At 40.2% G+C, this 7,487-nt stretch overlaps 1 long non-coding RNA gene across 3 annotated transcripts; it reads left to right on the top strand.

Annotated features, from left to right (window-relative positions):
• The first annotated feature begins 1,013 nt into the window (after window positions 1-1,013).
• LOC109778522 (uncharacterized) lies at window positions 1,014-4,661 on the top strand. Of its 3 annotated transcripts, none has more exons than XR_012203010.1 (8): window positions 1,014-1,205; window positions 2,168-2,278; window positions 2,847-2,924; window positions 3,127-3,235; window positions 3,325-3,596; window positions 3,849-3,998; window positions 4,095-4,260; window positions 4,419-4,661. It is a non-coding gene; the product is annotated as an uncharacterized lncRNA (long non-coding RNA). The 3 variants fall into 3 exon arrangements; XR_012203012.1 differs by having other exon boundaries at window positions 1,028-1,205; window positions 2,562-2,924; XR_012203011.1 differs by having other exon boundaries at window positions 1,050-1,205; window positions 3,337-3,596.
• The last annotated feature ends 2,826 nt before the right edge of the window (window positions 4,662-7,487 follow it).

The raw sequence follows: 7,487 nt of genomic DNA, 5'->3' as shown, positions 1-7,487 counted from the left end.
GCTTTAAGTAAGATGACATGATGTAGAGGGATAAACTCATGCAATATGATATAAACCCCATCTTTTTATCCTCGATGGCAACAATACAATACGTACCTTACTACCCCTGCTGTCACTGGGAAAGGACACCGCAATATTGAACCCAAAGCTAAGCACTTCTCCCATTGCAGGAAAGATCAATCTAGTAGGCCAAACCAAACTGATAATTTGAAGAGACTTGCAAAGATAACCAATCATACATAAAAGAATTCAGAGGAGATTCAAATATTGTTCATAGATAATCTTGATCATAAACCCACAATTCATCGGTCTCAACAAACACACCGCAATAGAAGATTACATCGAATAGATCTCCATGAGAATCGTGGAGAACTTTGTATTGAGATCCAAAGAGAGAGAAGAAGTCATCTAGCTAATAACTATGGACCCGAAGGTCTGAGGTAAACTACTCACACGTCATCGGAGAGGCTATGGTGTTGATGTAGAAGCCCTCCGTGATCAATGCCCCCTCCGGCGGAGCACCGGAAAAGACCCCAAGATGGGATCTCACGGGTACAGAAGGTTGCGGCGGTGGAAATAGGTTTTTGGCTCCGTATCTGATAGTTTGGGGGTACGTAGGTATATATAGGAGAAAGAAGTATGTCGGTGGAGCAACGTGGGCCCCACGAGGGTGGAGGGCGCGCCCAGGGGGTAGGCGCGTCCCCTGCCTCGTGCTCTCCTGGTTGATTTCTTGACGTACACTCCAAGTCCTCTGGATCACGTTTGTTACGAAAATCACGTTCCCGAAGGTTTCATTTCGTTTGGACTCCGTTTGATATTCTTTTTCTACGAAACACTGAAATAGGCAAAAACAACAATTTGGGCTGGGCCTCCGGTTAATAGGTTAGTCCAAAAATCTTTTTCTGATAATAAAACGGTTCACCGTCGCGCACTTTTTGCAGAATAGTCCTTGCGTTTTTGGTAGTCGAACCCGCAGTCCCTATTTAAGTGGATCTGGAAAACGGTTCAATTTTGCAAATTAACCCCTGCATTTTGTAAAAATTCCGCCCGCGCTCAGTTGTTAATCTTATCCAGAGAAGGTGGAAGGGGGGACAGCTTCGGCTGGGCTCTCGTCGGCGAGCTCGTCGGCCGTCCGGCTCTCCCCTCCACCTCCGACCCTCTCGGCCTCTCCTCCGCCTCCGGCGTCCCCGCCCCTCCCCCTGTAGGTACGTATCCATCCCAGCACCTGAACTCCCCTGTGCTCGTCGGCCGGCAGCCATGACGCCGCTGCGGAGCTATCTTCCCTCTTCCTCGCGTCTGCTCGAGGTGGGTGGAGCAGCTCGGCGCCCATGACCTCCACCACGGCTCCGTCGACGGTAAAAGAACCCGTAACCACACATATTTTCCCAGTCGACGGTGACGAGTGTCTCCTCCTTGCACAGTCGTCGTCGTTCCCCTCCTATGTGCTGGCCTCCGACCTCACTCCGATGTCGTCCCCGTGCCGCTTCGCGAGGAGGTGACCCCGGCCTCCTCCACGCTCGGATATGGCCTGCCCGCCTCCTCCAATTCCTGATCTGGTGCATGGCTCTACGAGCGGCTCAAGGCCAGCCTGTCCACAGAGCCCAGCGTGTCAACGAGATGCTCCTCTGCCGCCATCGCCGGGGACGCGGTTCCGTGCGGGGAGGGCAAGGCGTCGTTGGTGAGGTGTTGAATCTTGGATAAGACGGAAGAGAAAGGGGTCGTGGCTACTGCTTACTATCGATTTGGAGGGGAGAGGTTCACATAGAGGAAACATTGCGGTGCCGTTACAGGCTATCTAAAAAAATGTGGTGCCGCTGCTGCAGGCTATCTGTGAAGAAAACAAGCGAGTGAAATTTTTCGAGAGCAACACATTGTTTTTTTGGGATGTCTTTTTTGCTTTGCTTGCTACGTGGTAGATGATGTTCAGGGAGATATTACAAACTGCTCGATGTTGCTACTGCATTGACTAGAAGCTGCTAGATTTCTTGATCCCAAGTATACTTGCTTATCTGTGCTATAATGGAACATAGCCTAATGGTTGGACCTTCAGTTTATTAATTTTTCTTCTTTGTTCTTGGTAGACATGCGCAAGTCAATGGCCGGTCACTCCTTTGTATGTGATCCTGAGCTGATGTGAAGGTCCTATGTTTTCTTGATTGGCACGCAGGTGAGCTGGAGGAGGACCATAGGTCAGGGAGTGTTTGGTTTCAGAGAGATCGTTGGGGAGGAGTTCATGACCATGTTCCTGTCAGTTTTTAGCAGTATGGTTCAGAGACTGGTAATTACTTTGTCAAACACACATATTCATGACTTGGTACGCCTTTTCATTTTTGGTTATCTGTGAGAACGTTTAGTATATAGAGAAATTGTACCATGGAGCAGCTAAACCAAAAAAAACTATTTTCATTTGTGATAGTTTGCGATATGCAGAGATAGATATATCAAAGTTTGTAATGGCTGATGGCCAAACATATGAAACTGTTCTTGATACTGTTTTTTCCTTTTCTTAATATCATCATATATATACAAATTAGAACCTTTCTAACATCTGCATATTTTAGGTTTAGGAGGGTGTAGAGAGAACGATGTTCATACAATTCAGTGCAGCATCAACAGACGTGTTCCTAAATTTTGATGATTATTAGAGAGAAAGAGAGAGGATATGGCGACCAAAAGTCTATGTGTTTGTGCTGTGTAGGGCAGTGGTAGATTTTGGGCGAAATACATTATAACCGACAACCAACTTCGAAAACAGATATTACCCTCTCCTTTGAAATGAATCTTAGTTTAACATCCCTTACTTCTTTATATGTTAGTGCTTGATTTTATCATCCATACTTTTGCAGGTTCCTAGGTAGGGGTTGAAGCTTGGGAAAGAAGACTAGAAGAGTCGGGTGAATATTGCAAATCCCTCGACCATTTTGGTATGCACATGTCTCCTCCAAATTGCTTACCTAAATAAGAAAATTTTAGTGAATGTAGGTGTAGTGAAGTAGCTTTGCATTCTCAAATAATCATTTATTAAATATTTGTTGGGTTTGTGGAACCCATTTATTTTCCCAAAGATCACATGTGCCTGCTAAGTCTTGGGATCCATTTTTTTGTTCCTATGGGACCAATCCGTAGAAGAATGCATGCTCCCGGGCCATAGAAGAAATCAGCAGGTGGACATAGTTGAGGGCCTGAGGCAGCAATAGTTCTTCGAAGGCACTGGGCAATAATTGATTGGTCGAAGGTAGCGTTTTTTGTCGAGCTTCAATTGACAGGGAAGAAACTGTTTCTATATGTGCCTTTGGTTTTCTTTCTCTTATGGAGTTCGTACAGTTCTTTTTTCAGGGCAAGAGATTCTTTAGCTAGATAAGAAAGAGCACTCTGATTAATTAGATCAGAAGTTGTTTTTTCCATCGAGCTTCAGTTGACAGGGAAGAAATTGTTTCTGTCTATGCCTTTGGTTTTCTTTAACTTAGGGAGTTTGTATAGTTTTTTTAGGGGAAGAGATTCTTCAGCTAGATGAGAAAGAGCACTCTGATTAATTAGATCAGAAGTTGTGTGTGATGATAATCGCTCGTGCAGACTACAATACCACCAACCACCAGGTGAGGTCGTCAGTGAGGCGCCGTTAGTAGACATGAGTAAAGCTTCTTGACCTATACGTTTCATGGTTTGGCATATTTGCTTCATCGGAGTGCTTCATGTACTTATTCTGATGATTGAGATCCTTAATTTGCATTGGTTTATTTTTGCCGCATCTCCTGCAATACATTAGTGAAAAGCTTAGCAGTGCTGATTTCTAAACTTGAAGTTATGGCTTGTTTAACCTCATAATAATTTAGTTTTGGAGAGTGCAGAAATCATTTTGAGGAAACAGTGAACAAAAAAGTTGGGCATCCTGGGTAATCAGCTGGGAGAAGCCCAGAAATTCTAACAGGAGTGGTGACAGTAGCAGCAACATGCCTGATACAAGGCCCCAGAATAGTGATTGGAGCATTAAAGCCATGGTATTATTCTCTTTTTTTTTTGCATGTCCTACTTTGCTCAGACATTTAAATGTGTGATTTGTTTCTACCTGGTGGTATTCATTTTTTTTCTTTCAGGATACACTCTTATGTCATATATACTTTTTAGTGTTCTTGAAAGTGCTTTGTTGGTTGTACAAGGAATCGATCTAACAACGTCATTTCATGAAGGAAGGGGTTGTACTTTCCTTACAGAGCATAGCTCATTATGCAAGGCGTTCATTATTGCAACATCTTGTCCAGGGTAGGATCCCCTTCAACTAAATTGAACTTCTTGGCATCCAATTATATGTGATACCCCCTCCTCCATTAATAAAGGACATTTTACATGCATGCAGTCCTTATTATATTTGTCACAAGGGACCGCCTTTTAACAGTTTTCCCCCTTCTTTGATGATGCAGGCTAGCTCATTCATTAGGGGTTGCTCAGCTATGCTTTTTTTTTCCTTTTTCTTTTTTATTTCCTTATTGGATTATATGCTACTCGGTGTTGAAGGGTTTGTTCATGCCAAATTTAAGAAATCTTGTGATGTTACCAGAGATTGCCCATTTACTCATTCGGCATGGGATGGTCAGGGTTTGTTTATTTTTATCAGCGGACTTCCGTTCAGAAAATAACCCAATAGCGCTCGCCTGTTCTCTTTACTTATGTACCTACACAATAGTGCTCTATTAATTTTGTTGTGCAAATAATCAGTCTTTGTGTTTATGAGAAATGATAATGCCTCGCACCATTACCATACTTGCTGAAAGTATGCTTTCATGCAATACAATCCTATATTTACCTTGTGTTATGGTTTGATTCAGGTGTAGCTTCCAAGTACCAAGTTCAGAGTATGTCCAAATTGAGAGGATTCTCATATATAAAAATCAGTTAATTCTCAATTGTCACTGTGGCTCATTAATTTCTAAAATTTCTAATGTATAATAGTAATCGATTTCAAAATATGCAGAGTCTAAAAGATAGACCCATTTGAAAATAGATACAGGGAAATAATCATGTTTTTTGTGAGAACGCAGTAAGTTTATTAAGATTCATATATAAAGCTTACAATAATGTACTCCCTTTGTTCACTAATATAAGGTGTTTTGAATATTTTAATAAAGACTACATACAGACCGAAATGAGTGAAGAAACACATTAAAACACATCTATATACATCCGACTAAGAAATAAGTTAGAACTCCTATAATTTGGAATGGAGGGAGTATCATTCATGGGTAGCAATAACTAAACACTCAAAGAATATGTTTCAAATTCTTTTTTTTTTTTGAACTGATACGTTTCAAATTCTAGAATAAAGCACTCGGTCAAACTCCAACGTACACCCCTTCCTATCCCACAACCCTTCCACCAGAGGGCAACCTAATATACATATACAACACCCTTAATAACGTAATGTCAAGGGAGATTGAGTTCGTGTGTCTCTTTATTTTAGTTTTTTTTTTTTGAGAAATGTCTCTTTATTTTAGTAATAGAAAGAGTACGTGTTATCTGTGTGTGTATCGGTCAAGTCCTTCTGCTTGGGCCAAGCCCAAAAACAATGCAGAAAACAAATACAAATGAAATATAATTTTCCAAAAAAATGTTCATCACCAAAAAATTGAGTCAATTTTTAAAAGATGTTTTTAAAAATTGCAAAAGAAACCTTTTCAAAAAAATGTGTTTTTCTGAACAAGAAAAAATAAAATCGATTGAAAGACTATTCCATGAGGAACTACTCATTCATCCGATGAAAAGTGCGGAGCTGAATTAGGTCTTGATGAACGTCATTAGGGTGGCTTCTTGACATCTGAATTTTATGGTCCAAAATGCTATGCTTGTAAACTTATTTCTGAGTTAGCCAACACTAGATATAAGAAGTGTTGCACAATGCCATGTGGAGGGTATTTAAAAAATTCGCCCGTTGCAACGCACGGGCATTTGTACTAGTAATATAAAAGTGTATAATACAGCCCATTAAACATCCAAAATAGAATATAATATAGCATGAAACAATCAAAAATTATAAATACGTTGGAGACGTATCAAGCATCCCCAAGCTTAATTCCTGCTCGTCCTCGAGTAGGTAAATGATAAAAACAAATTTTTTTGATGTGGAGTGCTACTTAGCATAATTTTCAATATAATTCTCTTAATTGTGGTATGAATATTTAGATCCAAAAAATTCAAGACAAAAGTTTAATATTGACATAAAAATAATAATACTTCAAGCATACTAATTAAGCAATTATGTCTTCTCAAAATAACATGGCCAAAGAAAGTTATCCCTACAAAATCATATAGTCTGGCTATGCTCTATCTTCACCACACAAAGTATTTAAATCATGCACAACCCCGATGACAAGCCAAGCAATTGTTTCATACTTTTGGTGTTCTCAAACTTTTTCAATCTTCACGCAATACATGAGCGTGAGCCATGGACATAGCACTATATGTGGAATAGAATGGTGGTTGTGAAGAAGACAAAAAAGGAGAATATAGTCTCACATCAACTAGGCGTATCAACGGGCTATGGAGATGCCCATTAATAGATATCAATGTGAGTGAGTAGGGATTGCCATGCAACGGATGCACTAGAGTTATAAGTATATGAAAGCTCAACAAAAGAAACTAAGTGGGTGTGCATCCAACTCGCTTGCTCACGAAGACCTAGGGCATTTTGAGGAAGCCCATCATTGGAATATACAAGCCAAGTTCTATAATGAAAAATTCCCACTAGTATATGAAAGTGATATCATAGGAGACTCTCTATCATGAAGATCATGGTGCTACTTTGAAGCACACGTGTGGTAAAAGGATAGTAACATTGTCCCTTCTCTCTTTTTCTCTCATTTTTTATTTGGGCCTTTTCTCTTTTTTTATGGCCTCTTTTTTTTCGTCCGGAGTCTCATCCTGACTTGTGGGGGAATCATAGTCTCCATCATCCTTTCCTCACTTGGGACAATGCTCTAAAAATGATGATCATCACACTTTTATTTACTTACAACTCAACAATTACAACTCAATACTTAGAACAAAATATGACTCTATGCACTGTTCAAGAAATCTTCCGATTCACCGATTGATCTTCTGATTTATCGCTAATCGTGGGGTGAACGATAAGATTATGCCTTATCTTTGCCGTTTATCTTTTGGACCGATTTATCATTCTGACAAGCGATTTATTGGGAATCTACCGATAAATCAGACCTATTCATAGCACTATGTTTGCAAAAACTATGTTTATTTATGTTTTGTGGACCTTGTTACGCAATATGTACTATTGTCCTATTTTATTTGTCATTATATGAGGATTCAAAGCCTAGAAATCAAGGTAACACTTCTGTCAAATATTGTTTTGGTGTTGAATATAGCGTATTTTAGTGTTCGGAACCTGAGATTTGCAAAAAAATATCCGATTAATAGTCGACCGATAAAATCGATTAATCAGTCGATTTCCGATTAATCCCTAATCCCTAGCTGACCGA

The sequence above is a fragment of the Aegilops tauschii genome, chromosome 2 (genome assembly GCF_002575655.3).
Source record: "Aegilops tauschii subsp. strangulata cultivar AL8/78 chromosome 2, Aet v6.0, whole genome shotgun sequence".
NCBI classification, from domain to species: domain Eukaryota; kingdom Viridiplantae; phylum Streptophyta; class Magnoliopsida; order Poales; family Poaceae; genus Aegilops; species Aegilops tauschii.
This window is presented reverse-complemented; position numbering and strand designations above follow the sequence as displayed.